Below are 16070 nucleotides of genomic sequence, written 5' to 3' on the forward strand. Positions count from 1 at the left end.
CAGTTCAGGAGCAACAGGCTCAGGGTAATGGAGCTGGTATTGGAGTTGGTCAAGGGTTAAATCAGGGTAATGTTCATCAGGAACAGGTGCATCACCAACAAGCTTATGTCCACCAGGGACAAGCTCAAGCTCATCAACAGAGGCATCAGGCCAATGTACAGCAAAGACAACAGGTGCACCACCAACCCCAGCCCTTCCAACACCAACAAAGAAGATATGAGCAACCACGAGTCTATGTTGGAGAGAATGACAGGGCCAACGCTCATCAGTATGGAGCTGGAATTCAGGCACCACCTGTGCAGAACAACAACTTTGAAGTGAAGGCATCATTGCTGAATATGGTTCAGAACTCAAACTTCCATGGATTAGGAATGGAAGATCCCTTGGAACACTTGGATCAATTTGATAAGGTGTGTGACCTGACTAAGATTAATGGAGTTTCAGAAGACAGCTTCAAGCTAAGACTATTCCCATTCAGTCTTGGTGACAAAGCTCACCAATGGGAAAGGAATCTTCCAAGAGGCTCCATTCAAACCTGGGAGCAATGCAAGCAAGCCTTCCTGTCTAAGTTCTTCTCCACCTCCAGAATTGCTAAACTAAGGAATCAAATCTCTAGCTTCACTCAGCACAGAAATGAGAGTTTTGGTGAAGCATATGAGAGATTCGGGAGCTACACAAACCAATGCCCACACCATGGGTTTAGTGAGGCTTCCCTTCTCAGCACACTATATAGAGGAGCTCTTCCCAAGATTAGAAACCAGCTGGATACTGCTTCCAATGGGAACTTTCTGAAAAAGGAGATACATGCTGCTTTAGAACTAGTGGAGAACTTGGCACTGAGCAATGATACTTATGGTGAAGACTATGACAGATCAAATAGGTCTGAAGGTTCAAGCTCAGAACAGAGGCTCACTAGGGAAGTTAAGGAGTTGAGAAGTGAATTGGACAAGCTGAAATTCACCACTCAGAAGCCAATGCATTTTGTTGGAGAGTATGAGGAACCTTCTCAAATCTTTGAGAACATAAGTGAAGAAGGTCTTACCCAAGAGGAGCTCAACTACATTGGGAATCAGAGGTTCCAGAGATATCAGTATGGTAATGCCAATCCAAACCTTTATTACAGGAACACCAATGTAGCTAACCCACAAGATCAAGTCTATCCCAATTCTCAAGCTCCACAGAACTTTGTTCCCAAGAACAATTTTCAAGGGTCTTTTCAACCCAAGAATCAGTTTGCTCATAATCAGGGTTTTGGTCAACAACAGCAACCATTTCAGGGTACTGGTTTCAACTCACAGCAACAGCAAAAGGCACCACCAGGGTTTGGTCCACCACAGTTCCAACAGCAGGCGCCGGTTCAACAACAGTTTCAGCCACCAATGGTTCAGCAGCAGCCACAGATGGGGACAGATATGGTTGGTATTCTGCAACAACTACTTCAGGGTCAACAGATCCTTGCAAGCCAGAATGCAGTCATGCAACAGGAAATCAAGGAACTGAAGCAAAACCAGGCATCAAGCTCAAGGAACCAAGGTCACCTACCTGGAAAACCAGAACCCAACCCCAGGGAATATGCTAAGGCCATTACACTGAGGAGTGGAAAGGAGTTACCTGGTATTCAGAACAATAATGTGATCATTGAGGACAATGATCAAACTGAGGGGGAGGCAGCCTTAAAAGAGGATCCAGTTGCTGAGAAACCAAGGACAGAAAAGGGTAAAGAGGTAGCAAAGGAACAAGAACCAGAGAAGAAATATGTGCCACCACCTCCATACCAACCCAAGCTCCCATTTCTAGGGAGACTTAAGAAGCAACTTGTGGACAAGGCAAGAGCTGTATTTGAGAAGGCACTCAATGAGACACCACTCACTATGCCTCTCATTGATGCATTATTAATGATGCCAAAGATGGGGAAGTTCTAGAAGGATGCCATTTTGAACAAGACTAAAGAGCTTCAAGGCATGGTGGTTGATACGATCCTAGGTGATCAACTCTGAAGCAAGAGGCAATAGATGTGGCGATGTGGTGGATGGGATGCAGCGATGATGCGATGGAGTGGTGATGGTGGCTGGTTGCGTGACTCGATGGGATGGTGAAGGTGGTTGCGGCGGTCGGATCAATGATTTGTGATGGTGCGAAGATCGATTGATAGTGTGGTGGTAGTGTGATAATCGAATTGATGATGATGAAGGATAGAAGAATCTCTTGTAAACAGATTAGTTTTAAGAGATTCGAATTTCAGAGTTTTTAGTTCTCAGAAATCAAAGAGAGAAGAACACGTTAAAAGTTTGATCAAAATTCTTCACTGAATATGACATAGGCGATTTTCTCTACTTTATAGAGTAAGAGAGAAAATCTATAAAGTAGAGAAAATCGCAGCCCTAATAACAAACTACACGAAGTCTGAAATAAAACAACACGAAGTTTGATTTAAAAATAAAACAGCGAGGCATCCCTTCTAAATCCTAAGTGGTGCGCCTAAAACAACTAGTGCACAAGTCATTGTGACTTTGCACATTATTACCCATTAGTAACAACTTCTAAGTAACTCGACGTAGCAATGATTTCTGCCTCGTTAAAAACCTTGGAGAAGAACCTCCTTGCCTTCCAAAATCCTCACCAAGGAAAAGAGTACAGAATCATCACCTAAGTTATCTAGTCATTGTTACTGGGTTATTCATTCTTCAAGATAGAGATATTGAAGATGTGAGCTCCAGCCTCCAGTTGATCGATGTCCTCTGCAGCTATGAGTGCGTGAGCCTCCTTAGCCATCTCTCTAGCTCTGGAACGAGTAATCCTGCCAGCTATCTCTGGTTCCTCCTCCTCTGAGCTGGTCACGATCATATCATCCTTTCCCTCTTGAAAAGGATTTGTCCTCAAATCTGAATCTGCAACATACGGAAGCAAGTCAGAAACATTGAAAGCATCAGAAACATCATACTTACCTTGAAGATCAATCTGATAGGCGTTGTTGTTGATTCTTTTGATGACTGCGAATGGTCCATCAACTCTGGGCATTAGCTTGTTCTTTCGCTCAGCTGGAAATCGCTCCTTCCTCAGATGGATCCACACCAGATCGCCTTCTTCAAAAATCAGCTCCTTTCGTCCTTTGTTGGCATGCTTCTCATACTGCTTTGTCTTTTTCTCGATATTCTCCTTAGCCTTAGCATGAATTCTTCTGACCTGTTCAGCTTTCTCCTTGCCATTCAAACTGCATTTTCCACTTAAAGGCAAAGGGATCAAGTCTAGAGGTGATTGTGGATTAAACCCATATACAATTTCAAAAGGAGAAAAGAGAGTAGCAGAATGCTTAGCGTGATTGTAAGCAAACTCGACATGAGGCAGGCACTCTTCCCATGTCTTGAGGTTACTTTTCACCAAAGTCCTTAGAAGTGTGGACAACGTTCTATTCACCACCTCGGTCTGTCCATCGGTCTGAGGATGACACGTAGTTGAGAATGAGAGCTTTGTTCCCAGCTTAGCCCAAAGCGTTCTCCAAAAGTGTCCTAAGAACTTCGTGTCTCGATCTGAAACGATAACCTGTGGCATTCCATGCAGTCGTACTACTTCCCTGAAAAACAAGTTAGCTACATTCACAGCATCATCTGTCTTGTGGCTAGCGATGAAGTGAGCCATCTTGCTAAACCTGTCAACAACTACAAAAATAGAATCTCTACCATTTCTGGTGCGAGGTAAGCCAACCACAAAATCCATAGAGATATTAGTCCAAGGTTGCGAAGGAATAGGCAGAGGAGTATACAAACCGTGAGGTTGAACTTTACTCTTAGCCATCTTACATACGACACATCTGGAACAGATTTTCTCAACGTCCTTCTTCATGTTCGGCCAGTAGAAGTGCTCTTGTAGCCCAAGAAGTGTCTTTGTGATGCCGAAATGTCCAGCTAATCCACCTCCATGAGCTTCTCGTACCAGTAACTCTCGAATGGATCCTCGTGGTATGCACAATCGGTTACTGAAGAACAAGTATCCATCCTGTCTATAAAATTTCTCACAGGAAAACTTATGACATTTGGCATAGCTCTCAGAAAAGTCAGTGTCAGATTCATAAAGATCTATAATATGCTCAAATCCAATCAACTTTGATGTTAAAGTCGAAATAAGAGTGTACCTCCGGGATAATGCGTCTGCGACCACATTATCTTTACCTTTTTTGTACTTAACAATGTAGGGGAATGTCTCAATGAAATCCATCCATCGCCCGTGTCTTTTGTTAAGCTTCTGCTGACCCTTGAGGTGCTTTAGAGACTCGTGATCGGTATGAATGACGAATTCCTTAGGCCATAGGTAATGCTGCCACGTCTGGAGAGCTCGAACCAATGCGTATAACTCCTTGTCATACGTGGGATAATTCAGCGACGGGCTTCTTTTCCTGCATAAGAACTGCTCCAATACCTACACCAGAAGCATCGCATTCAATCTCAAAAGTCTTAGTAAAATCAGGAAGTACTAGTAAGGGCGAATTGATAAGCTTCTCTTTAAGGGCTGTAAAAGCCTGTTCTTGCGCCTCTCCCCACTTGAACCCCACGTCTTTCTTGATTACTTCGGTTAAGGGCGCGGCTATGGTGCTGAAATCACGAACAAAACGCCTGTAGAATCCTGCTAAACCATGGAAACTTCGGACTTCTCCAATATTCTTAGGGGTTGGCCACTCCTTGATAGCTTTAATCTTCTCTTCATCTACTTTAACTCCTCCTGCACTTACTACAAAGCCTAAGAAAACAATTTCGTTAGTGCAGAATGAACATTTAGATAAATTAGCAAAGAGAGATTGAGAGCGAAGAACATCAAGAACCGATCTGATGTGATCTAGATGTTCTTCCAAACCTTTACTGTAGATGAGGATATCGTCGAAATAAACCACTACGAACACGCCAATGAATGGTCTCAGGGAATGGTTCATTAATCTCATGAAGGTGCTGGGAGCATTGGTGAGACCAAACGGCATAACTAGCCACTCGTAGAGTCCTTGCTTTGTCTTGAACGCCGTCTTCCATTCGTCCCCTTCCTTCATTCTTATCTGATGATACCCACTCTTCAAATCTATCTTCGAGAAGATTGTCGATCCACAGAGCTCATCCAGCATATCATCTAGTCTTGGAATCGGATGCCGATACTTCACAGTGATGTTGTTGATAGCTCGGCAGTCTACGCACATCCTCCAGGAACCATCTTTCTTTGGCACCAACAGGACTGGAACCGCACATGGACTCAAGCTTTCTCGAATATGTCCCTTGCTCATCAGCTCTTCCACTTGCTTCTGCAGCTCCTTAGTCTCTACAGGATTGGTTCGGTATGCTGGCCTGTTAGGTAAGGCTGATCCTGGTACCAAGTCAATCTGATGCTCTATCCCGCGAATTGGAGGTAGCCCTGGTGGAATTTCTACTGGAAAAATGTCCTTGTATTCCTGCAAAATCTCAAACATAGCACTAGGAAGCTCCTGTGAAGGGTTAGTACTAACAAGGGATTCCTTGTACACAAACATAAAAGTAGTCATTTCAGGATCAAAGAGTTTAGAAAATTCACTGTGGTTTATGTAGAGGCTGTTGGCGACTTTCTCCTTCTCCTTGAGCTTCATCTGGATCTGATCCTGGTAAATCTCGGTAGGCGTGAGAGGTAGGAGGGTAATTTTGCGACCTTTGAACTCGAATGAGTGCTTGTTGGTATAACCGTCGTGTATCACCCTACGATCTGATTGCCACGGTCTCCCTAGCAACACATGACTCGAACCCATGGGAATGACGTCACATAGAATCTCATCTTCATACTTCCCAATAGATAGAGAAACCATAACTTGCTGAGATACGGTCAAGGCCCCACTGTCATTCAACCACTGAAGCTTATACGGTCTTGGATGAGGAATAGTCTTGAGCTGGAGCTTCTTAACCACTCTTCGCTTGCAGCATTAGTACAACTTCCTTCATCTATGATCAGGCTGCAAACTTTTCCTTGAATGAAGCATCTCGTATGAAACAAGTTCTCTCGCTGACAAGTCTCTTCAGGTTGACTCTGAACACTCAAAGTCCTTCTGGCAACCAGCATCTCGCCCACAGCAGCAGCTTCTTCCTCTTCCTCTAATTCATATTCGGCCTCTGAATCCTCTTGAGGAACTATCTCTCCTCCCTCATGTAACAAGAAAACCTTCTTGTTTGGGCAATCTCGAGAGTAATGTCCCATTCCTTGACATTTGAAACACCTCACATTGCTGATAGAAGTGCCACCTCGAGGCTTGAACTCAGCTTTAGCTTCTTCTCTAACTCCAGTAGATGGCGGTTTGATGTCTCTGGAGTAAGCTGGCTTGCTGATCTCCTTAGGCTTAGGTACATTAGGCGTGAATGTGGACTTGATGATTCGCCTCTTGACTTGAGATTCCACCAATTCAGCCTTATGGACCATCTCTTGTATATCTGCGAAATCCTGAAGTTCCACCTTGTCTTGAATTTCTCGGTTAAGTCCTCCAAGAAATCTCGACATTACCATCTCTTTGCCTTCTCGTAAATCTGCACGAATGAGCAAAGTTTCCAATTCTTGATAATAATCTCGAACAGACTTCGTACCTTGGACGAGGCGCCTGAGCTTGTTGAGCATTTTGCGCTGGTGATGGGCCGGAACGAACCGCTTCCTCATCTGTATAACAAGCTGATCGCAAGTAGTAATCGGAAGTTCCCTCAGGCGATTTCTGGTGACTCCCAACTGCTCCCACCACAGAAGCGCATACCCATGAAATTCTGAAAGTGCAATTCTAGAAGGATGCCATTTTGAACAAGACTAAAGAGCTTCAAGGCATGGTGGTTGATACGATCCTAGGTGATCAACTCTGAAGCAAGAGGCAATAGATGTGGCGATGTGGTGGATGGGATGCAGCGATGATGCGATGGAGTGGTGATGGTGGCTGGTTGCGTGACTCGATGGGATGGTGAAGGTGGTTGCGGCGGTCGGATCAATGATTTGTGATGGTGCGAAGATCGATTGATAGTGTGGTGGTAGTGTGATAATCGAATTGATGATGATGAAGGATAGAAGAATCTCTTGTAAACAGATTAGTTTTAAGAGATTCGAATTTCAGAGTTTTTAGTTCTCAGAAATCAAAGAGAGAAGAACACATTAAAAGTTTGATCAAAATTCTTCACTGAATATGACATAGGCGATTTTCTCTACTTTATAGAGTAAGAGAGAAAATCGCAGCCCTAATAACAAACTACACGAAGTCTGAAATAAAACAACACGAAGTTTGATTTAAAAATAAAACAGCGAGGCATCCCTTCTAAATCCTAAGTGGTGCGCCTAAAACAACTAGTGCACAAGTCATTGTGACTTTGCACATTATTACCCATTAGTAACAACTTCTAAGTAACTCGACGTAGCAATGATTTCTGCCTCGTTAAAAACCTTGGAGAAGAACCTCCTTGCCTTCCAAAATCCTCACCAAGGAAAAGAGTACAGAATCATCACCTAAGTTACCTAGTCATTGTTACTGGGTTCTTCATTCTTCAAGATAGAGATATTGAAGATGTGAGCTCCAGCCTCCAGTTGATCGATGTCCTCTGCAGCTATGAGTGCGTGAGCCTCCTTAGCCATCTCTCTAGCTCTGGAACGAGTAATCCTGCCAGCTACCTCTGGTTCCTCCTCCTCTGAGCTGGTCACGATCATATCAGTGGTACTAAGTTATGAATGCAGTGCTATCATTCAGAAGACGTCCATACCAAGAAAGTTGACTGATCCAGGGAGTTTCACACTGCCTTGTGCCATTGGACCTCTTCTATTCTCTGGATGTCTTTGTGATCTAGGAGCATCAGTCAGCTTGATGCCATTATCCATAGCAAAGAAGCTGGGCTTTAGAGTCTTCAAACCTGCAAGGATCTCTCTTATCCTTGCAGATAGATCAGTTAGATTGCCTGTTGGTATGTTGGAAGATCTACCTGTCAAGATTGGTGGTTTTGAGGTTCCAACAGATTTTGTTGTGCTGGAAATGGATGAGGAACCAGTAGATCCTCTTATCTTGGGCAGGCCATTCTTAGCAACTGCAGGAGCTATTATTGATGTGAGAGGTGGGATAATAGAGCTTCAACTTGGATCTGAAAAGTTCAAGTTTGATGTGAATGAGATGATGAAGAAACCCACCATTGAAGGTCAATGTTTCTATGTGGAGACAATGGATCAGTTGGCTGATGACTTGCTTGTGGAGCTGAACACTGAGGATCCTCTTCAAGCTGCTCTAACTCAAGAACAAGGAGACAATGGGCTCTTGGCTGAAGCAAGTGAAGGGTACAAGTTGTATTTTGACAATGCTAGAGAGCTGGGTCCTGAGACAAGGTTTTTGGAGCTGGAACAAAGTGGCTCTGAGGTTTTTGCTATCAAAGGATCAGACACCAGCCAAAGCAGCTTGGACCAGGATTGGAATGAGGCTGATGCACCCCCTGTTGAGCTCAAGCCTCTACCAACAGGGCTCAGGTATGCTTTCTTGGGCTTAAACTCCACATATCCAGTAATCATTAATGATAGCTTATTAGAGCATCAAGAGAGTGCATTGCTTAGTGAGATAAGAAAGTTCAGGAGAGCCATAGGATATTCTTTGGCTGATATTAGAGGGATCTCTCCTGACATTTGCACCCACAGGATTCACCTAGAGGACCAATCTATGTCCTCTATTGAGCATCAACGACGTCTTAACCCCAACCTTAAGGAAGTGGTTAAGAAGGAGATACTAAAACTTCTTGAGGCAGGGATAATTTACCCGATCTCTGACTCAAGATGGGTGTCTCCTGTTCATGTTGTGCCCAAGAAGGGTGGGATCACAGTGGTTAAAAACGAGAAGGATGAGCTGATAGCTACTAGGACTGTCACAGGACACAGAATGTGTATAGACTATAGAAAGCTCAATGCAGCCTCTAGGAAGGATCATTTTCCTTTACCTTTCATTGATCAGATGTTAGAGAGGCTTGCAAACCACCCCTTCTTTTGTTTTCTCGATGGGTACTCGGGGTTCTTCCAAATTCCCATAGATCCCCGAGATCAAGAGAAAACAACATTCACATGCCCTTATGGCACATTTGCATACAGGCGAATGCCTTTTGGTCTCTGTAATGCCCCTGCCACATTTCAACGTTGCATGATGCATATCTTCTCTAACATCATTGAAGAGAAGGTGGAGGTGTTCATGGATGATTTTAGTGTCTATGGCTCCTCCTTCTCAGATTGTCTCTCTAATTTGTCACAGGTCTTGGTGAGATGTGAGCAGCATAACTTGTTGTTGAACTGGGAGAAATGCCACTTCATGGTGCAGGAAGGAATTATTCTTGGGCACAAGATATCTGAGAAGGGATAAGGAGTTTCCTTGGGCATGCAGGGTTTTATAGAAGATTCATCAAAGACTTCTCAAGAATTGCCAGGCCCTTGACAAGGCTGTTGTGTAAAGAAGTGGATTTCATCTTTGATGCTGAATGTGAAGAGGCCTTCAAGATGATCAAGGATGCATTAGTCAGTGCACCAATTGTCCAAGCCCCAAACTGGTCCCTTCCTTTTGAGGTTATGACAGATGCATCTGATTTTGCAGTTGGAGCTGTACTTGGCCAGAAGAAAGATAAGAAGCTTCATGTCATCTACTATGCTAGTAGAACACTTGACTCTGCACAAGAGAAGTATGCTACTACTGAGAAGGAAATGTTGGCAATAGTCTTTGCCTTTGATAAATTCAGAAGCTACCTGGTGGGATCAAAAGTCATTGTATATACTGATCATGCAGCCCTCAGGTATCTGATGACCAAGAAGGATGCTAAGCCAAGACTATTGAGATGGGTTCTTCTACTTCAGGAGGTTGATATGGAAGTACAAGATAAAAAGGGTATAGAGAATGGAGCTGCAAACCATCTCTCTAGGCTGAGAATTGACTCTGAAGTGCCTCTTAATGACAGTCTTCCTGAGGAATCACTGATGGTGCTCCATTCTTATTTGGAGTTTGAAGAAGTGGACAACATTCAAGAGAGGAGGATGCCTTGGTTTGCAGACATTGTGAACTATCTTTCTTGTGGAGTGGAACCACCTGAATTAGATGCTTACCACAGGAAGAAGTTCTTCAGGGAAGTTCAAAGATACCATTGGGATGAGCCCTACCTCTATGTCCTGAACAAAGATCAGCTGTATAGAAGGTGTCTTGCTGAGGAGGAGATGCAGCCTGTGTTGCAAGAGTGTCATGGTTCAGCTTTTGGGGGTCACATGGGAGCATTCAAGACTGTGGCCAAGGTTCTTCAGAGTGGGTTTTGGTGGCCCACAATGTTAAAAGATGCTCAGTTGGTGGTTTCAGCATGTGATGCCTGTCAGAGGCATGGGAGCATATCAAAGAGGAGTGAGATGCCTCAAAACCCAATTCTAGAAGTTGAGATCTTTGATTGCTGGGGGATTGACTTCATGGGGCCCTTCATTTCATCCTATGGGAATCAGTATATACTTGTTGCTGTTGACTATGTGTCCAAATGGGTTGAGGCCATTGCTTCCCCTACCAATGATTCTAAGGTTGTAGTGAAGCTTTTCAAGAGCATTATATTCCCAAGATTTGGTGTTCCAAGGGTTGTTATCTCTGATGGAGGATCTCATTTTGTGAACAAGACTTTGGAGAGTTTGTTGAGAAAGCATGGAGTGAAACACAAGGTAGCTACTCCTTATCATCCTCAAACTAGTGGCCAGGTTGAGATCTAATATACAGATCAAGGCCATTCTTGAGAGGACTGTTAGCTCAAGCAGAAAAGATTGGAGCAAAAGGCTAGATGATGCATTGTGGGCTTACAGGACTGCCTTTAAAACTCCAATTGGGACATCACCTTTCAATCTGCTATATGGGAAGAGCTGCCATCTTCCTGTTGAGTTGGAGTACAAGGCTTTGTGGGCTGTGAAGTTGCTGAACTTTGATATCAAGACAGCTCAAGAGAAAAGGGTCATGCAACTCCATGAATTTGAGGAGATTAGGCTTGAGGCTTTTGAGAGCTCAAAGATCTATAAGGAGAAGACCAAAGCTTTGCATGACGAAAAGATTCTGAAGGGAGTTCAAGGATGGTGATTTGGTGTTGCTGTTCAACTCTAGACTTAAGCTGTTTCCAGGAAAACTTAAGTTTAGATGGTCTGGACCTTTTAAAGTTCTTGAAGTGAGACCATATGGTGCTATTGTCTTAGAAGGAAAGAATGGCCAACAGTTTGTGGTAAATGGTCAGAGGATCAAGCATTATCTGGTTTCACAAAAGAAGGAGGAAGCTACATCAGTTCCCCTTCTTGATCCACCAACCTGTTAAACAGGTTTCCAAAGTCAAACTTAGAGACTTTAAACAAAGTGCTCTTGGGAGACACCCCAAGCTTATCCTTTTGTAAATATGCTTTTGATCTTTTGATTTCTTTTTTTTTTTATGTTTTAAGATGTTTTGATGGGTTTGTTTAGTGTCTACAGGTCACAGGTTTGAGTGTGGACCCTTGGAAAGTGAACAGAAGTTGAAAAGGAATGAATGAGTGGGCACAAACTTATGCTCGGCCTTTGACATGGTCACCAGCCACAGTCAGATACCAGGGCGTGGCAAGCTTTTTAGCTATGCCACGAGGATGAATCACGGTCTTAGAAGGTGACCGTGGCAAAAGATGCAATGGTTCGGTGTTTGCCACGGTTAAAAGACATGGAACGTGGGCGGCCGTGGCAAAAAGCAAAAAGAAATGACCATGGCTCGGGTTTTGACACGGTTGAGATTGCCACGGGAAGAAGCCAGACCATGGCAAAGCAAAAAGAAATGACCATGGCTTGGGTTTTGACACGGCCTAAAGGCACGGGAACGCAAGCTGGCTGTGGCAAAGGCAAGAGAAAAGGAGCCATCATTCGGTGATTGCCACCGTTTAGTTGCCACGGGAAGAGGACGAGGCCGTGGCAAAGCAAGAAGAAAAGTACACATGTTCGGTGATTGCCACGAGGGGTTTGCCACGGGAAGAAGGAGTGACCGTGGCACAGATTGGAAAAGAAACCAACATTCGGACATTGACACGGTCGGACGACACGGACGCACCCAGGCCGCGGCAAAGAGAAAGAACACACATGGGCTTTGACACGGTCATGTGCCACGGTCAACCAGGCGCGACCAAATTTTGAAAAAAAAGTTGACCGTACGGACGTTAACCGGTCAAAGGACGCGCCAAGACAGCTGTTCCCCACCTCTCCCTCTTCTTCTTCGCGAGTTTGCTCCTTTCTCACCATTCTTGAGCTTTAAACATTCATATCTCTCTCGTTCTTGCACCAAATTGAGAAACTCCAACTGCATTGAACTCGTAATCCTGTCTATTTCTTGCTGCACATTCGTTTTTCACTCGAAACCTGAAGATTCCAAGGTATTTAGTCTGTTAAAACTCACCTTTTCCATGTCTTAGTGTACTGTTCCTGAACAGGAAAACAAATGGAATCGATTTTAATAGGCCTCTTGATACCTTGGAATCATTTTGTGAGTATTGTGCAAGTAGAATGGATAGGTACTGCATGGATCTTGCTTGAGAATAACCTGTTCTTGGAATTTTTTTTTGAGAAATTTTCTTGAAATTCATCAAGTATCTCGATTTTTTTTTAGAAATTGTGTTTCAAGCTGAACTCTTAGTGTGCATTGCTTCTTGCCATTGCTTTGAGTTTATTGAGTTTTTAATCAGTCTAAGAAACATTCTTTTCTAGTGAAAATGAACTTGGTAAATTTTTTGGAAAACTTTTGTTGTTCTCTTGCTTTGGTGCTCACAGCTATTTGAGGAAATGCAGGATGGGAGGAACGAAAAGAACAGCAGCCATGGAGAAAGCAAAAAAAGAGAAAGCTGGAGCTTCAGATGATCAGATTATGCCTTTTGGGAATAAAGTTTTCAAGAAACAGAAGAAACAGAGGAAGCCAAAGGATCCAGCTGAGAAGAAGGCAAAGAGTGTGGCTGCACCAAAGAAAACAAAGGCCTCTACTTCAAAAACTTCTGGTAACGAACTGGCACTGGTTGAGGTTGTTCACAGGGCAGGAAAAGAGGTGGCTGTGGATGAGGATGAAGAAGAAACAGAGAGTGATCCTGAAATCCCAATGCAGCCGGTTAAGAAAGCAAAAAGAAAGTCAGAACCTGAGGACAAAGAACCAACTTTTGATGACTACTTTGCTGTGTTCAAGAATGTAAAGGTGCTGCAAACCATGTTCCCTGACATGGAGCTGCTGAAAAAGATGGGGATTCTTGAAGAGGTTCAGCTCATTTTTAACAACATGGGATTTGGTGGATTCTTTGAGATGAAAGATGTGGCTCATGATGGTGTAACACAAGAGTTCCTTGCATCCCTTGAAGTTTGTGGATATGGCCCAAGAGATCAGAGGATCATGGAGGGAAATGGTCTTGGGCATATAGAGTTCACAATCAATGGTACACAATACCAAGTGAGCTTTAAGGAATTAGATGAGATCTTTGCATTCTCAAAACCTACACAGGATGAGTCATTGAAGTTCACATACCCTGATCACATGATTACTGACCTGTGGGATACAATTGCTTTTGGGAGATTCAGGGGAGGAAGATGCAAGAGTTCATGGATAAGAAACCCAGCCATCCGCTATGCTCACAAGGTGCTTTGCCAAATGTTCTTTACCAAGCACAATGATGGTGTGGTGCATCTAGCTGATATGGAAATACTGGGTATGGGTCTACATCCTCTCATCAGTCATTTGAAGAGCAAGAGAAAATTTCATCTCCCACACTACATCCCCACTGGTGGTGCATTCTTGGCACGCCATATGCTGATATACAAGGACATTGCTTGGAGTGAGGGCAAGAGAATGAAGCTCACTAAGTTGCACAATGGATGGCTAGTGACAAAGAATCTGAAAGCAAGAGGTTTTGTCTTTGATGATGTTGAGGTCAGGCATGAGTCGATTGATGAAGCTACACTCACCAAAGTTAAGTTCTTGGAAGAAAGCAATGGTGAAAACTTCTTGTACAACTTCAAGCTCTTACAAGATGAGAAAGTTCAAGTTCTGTTGCCACACCCAGCCATCACCACTCTCTCAGAAAGGCACAATGTCTCCTTTATTGTTCTCAAGGATCAGCTCTACAACCCAGCCATTCACCCTCCAATCTGCAAATGCAAGAGGACAGCAAGTTCCAAGGGCAAAGAGCCAGTTGAAGAGGAGGACACAACTAGGACCGCTGGTTGTGAGAATGAGGAGCCAAGAGATTTTGAAAGAAGGATGGGAACAGGCCGGTATCACTTTGATCCTTACTTTTGGGGTGAGCCTGACTATCACACAAGGAAGCTGTATTCCAGAGTTAGCACCCTTCAGAAATGGTGCAAATGGCAAGACAAAACGATCAACAAGCTAGTTGACTGTGTTAGGCAGCTAAAGAAGAAGGTGAAGAAACTCACAGCTCCAGCCACCACACCCAAACATGATACAAGAGAAGATGTGGGAGAAAGCTCAGCTGCTCATGACCTTGTGTTACCACCAGGAAAAGAAGATTGGGTGAACCCGGCCACAGCGTTCCAACCAGACTCACCTGAGAGCAGCCCACCTAGATACTCAACTCCATCATGTTCCACCTCCAACCCATCCCACTACCTGGGATCAGACCTCAGTGATTGAGGTAAACACTCAAAACTCTGTATATATGCATGTAAATTTTTTTTTTCATTTTGCATTTTACTTGTTTGCTTTGTTTTTAACTCCTTTCTCCTGCTTTTATAACACAAGGGACTGTGTTATTTAAGTGTGGGGGAGGAGTTTCATCCTTTACTAATCATGTTTTCTCTTTTCTTATTTTACACTTTGAGTCTTGAGTCACATTCTAGTTGCATATTCATGTAGTCTCATCTAAGTGCATATAAAAACCAAAAAAAAATGGAAAAACCAGAAAAATTTTCACAAAAAAAATGATCATGTAGTTGCATTCTCATTTTTAGGATTGAGTCTAGATTGCATGTTCATGTAGGTTGCATCTTGCAGGGAGTAATGATAGGTTTTCTAGAGAGTACATCACTTTGAGAACTTGAACTGAATATGCTTGTGAATCTTTTTCTGTGCGTGCAAAGTCTGAAATGATCTGAATCTGAGAAGCAAGTTTGAATTGAACTCAACTTTAATTAAGTGGGAACCTTGAACTTGACTTGAAAATATCTTGTGACGCATTGTTTGAAAAAGCTTGTGGATACCGATATACATACTTGAGCTAGAACCATTGTTTTTACCACCCTTTTTCCTTAGCTCAAGTAGCTGAATCCGCATCATGGATCAGTTCTCTCACCTTGAACCCATCCTTCTTTCAAGCCAATGTTTGTGTGTGAATTGAAAGGCCACCTTGGATCAAACTTAGCAGAAAGTGTTAGGTTTAGAGCGACAAGGGCAGGTCTCATTGAGTGTTGTGTTCCAACATCAAGGAACTGAGAGTTTTAGCGAGGAATAAGTGTGGGGGAAAAGACTTGTTGGTGAGTGGAAAAAGGTGAGATGAGTGGAAAAGAGAAAGTGGAAATAGCTAGGGGAATGAAAGAAAAAGAAATCAGTCTTGGAGTTTTGAGTTAAAGAAAGTGAGCTCTGTGTCTTGAAAAGAAAGAGTCTAGCCTCTAAGTAAAAGGAAAAGAAAAGAAGCCAAAGAGCTCAAATGTTTTGAAAAGAAAGAAAAAAAAAAAAAAGAGGCTAGAGGTTGCAAAAGAAAAAGAGCTGTGTAAGGTTTGAACTCCAAGACTTGAGAGTGAAAGTGAGAAGGAAGTTCCCTAGTGAGAGGAAATAAGTGTGAAAAGTGAGGTTCTTGAGAGAGTGAGCAAGTGAGAAAGCTTTGAGTAGAGGGTGGGGTGTGATGAGTCTTTGCCCTTGTATGCATAGGTTGCTTTTTACCTTTAGCATTCTGCCAAAATTTGATCATTCATAGAGAGATCCCTTTGCTACATTAAACCCACTTGAACACTAATGAGATCATTTTAATCTCATAACCTCTCCCTAGCCAAGCCAGCTTGTTTAAACATTGCATCATGAGATTCACCTGATAAAAGCTTAATGAATGTGAAAGAGTTGAGAGAGAGAAGAACTTGTGGAGAT

At 43.2% G+C, this 16070-nt stretch overlaps 1 non-coding gene across 1 annotated transcript; it reads right to left on the reverse strand.

Moving 5' to 3' along the window:
* Positions 1-593: 593 nt before the first annotated feature.
* On the reverse strand, positions 594-700 carry LOC112087243. The gene has a single exon (XR_002899987.1). It is a non-coding gene; the product is annotated as a small nucleolar RNA R71 (small nucleolar RNA).
* Between the last annotated feature and the right edge of the window lie 15370 nt (positions 701-16070).

The sequence above is a fragment of the Eutrema salsugineum genome, unplaced genomic scaffold (genome assembly GCF_000478725.1).
Source record: "Eutrema salsugineum unplaced genomic scaffold, Eutsalg1_0 scaffold_9, whole genome shotgun sequence".
Taxonomy (NCBI): domain Eukaryota; kingdom Viridiplantae; phylum Streptophyta; class Magnoliopsida; order Brassicales; family Brassicaceae; genus Eutrema; species Eutrema salsugineum.